This window comes from Sorex fumeus, unplaced genomic scaffold, assembly GCF_029834395.1.
Source record: "Sorex fumeus unplaced genomic scaffold, SorFum_2.1 ptg000134l, whole genome shotgun sequence".
NCBI lineage: Eukaryota > Metazoa > Chordata > Mammalia > Eulipotyphla > Soricidae > Sorex > Sorex fumeus.
Genome location: NW_026606191.1, coordinates 2,621,022 through 2,622,214, shown reverse-complemented (window position 1 = coordinate 2,622,214; position 1,193 = coordinate 2,621,022).

Sequence of the window (1,193 nt, the reverse complement as noted above, 5' to 3'; positions counted from 1 at the left end):
TTAATTCCTTCCACCTTGCTTTGTCACTAAGAACCATTATTTACCAGTTAAGAAACTGGGAAGTCCACATGCCAAGACATTGTTATAACCATGGTGCAGGGGATAATCAGCAATTACCTTTCACTTTGGTACTAGTATCACCAGAAGCTTTCACACATAACAGGATTATTTCCTTCTTTATTGTACTTTTGTATCAATCCCCACCCACTTGTTGAAACTAAAATTGTTTTACCACAGGGCCCTCTTCTGATGCCGGCCATTGTTTCTATGGAAGTGATTGATCCAGCATAACTTTTATATTTACTAAAGCCTGAGGGAGCATGAAGGCCTTCCTATATTCCTTACCTACAGGATTTTCTCCAGGATTCTCTTTAAAGTCGCAGGTGCCAATAATGTGCTTTCCACGTTCTTACATAATTATATTCTTACATATATATAAATATGTATATTTATATATAGCTTCTCTCCATTGTGAATTCTCCTATGCATAAGGCCCAAGGATCCAGGATAGTCCTTCCCACACTCCTGACAGATATAAGGTTTCACTGCAAAATGACTTTTCACATGCGCAGTAAGGGCTGAAGACAAACTGAAGACCTTTCCACATTCCTTATACTTATGAGGTTTCTCTCCACTGTGAATTTTCAAGGTTCATAAAGCTATGCCAATTGCATCAAAATCTTCCTGCAGTCCTTTCATATATAAGGCCTCAATCCAGGATAAATTTTTCTCACACAGAAAAGCTTGAGGATTGAGTAAAAATCTTCCCACACCCCTACATATGTCTTCTTCGAGAATGAATTTTCCTATGTTTAATAAGGAGTTAGGGGAAAGTGAAGGCTTTGCCAAAGTCATAAAAAACATAAGGTTTGTCTCCAGTATGAAAATTTCAGTGTCAAAAAAGGATTGTGAAATAAGCAAAGGCCTTGCCACACTCCTTACATATATATATATATATATATATATATATATATATATACATATATATATATTCACTGCAATGTGCATTTTCTTATGGACACAAAAGTTTGAATAGTAAGTAAAGACCCTCCCACAGTAGTGACACTAATAGTGTTTCATTCCTGTATGAACTTTTCTATGCTCAGAAAGACCTGAGAAGAAATGAAAGGCCTTTCCACCTACCTCACATATAAGGGTTTTCTATGAAACAGAAATTATGAAAACTAACACTT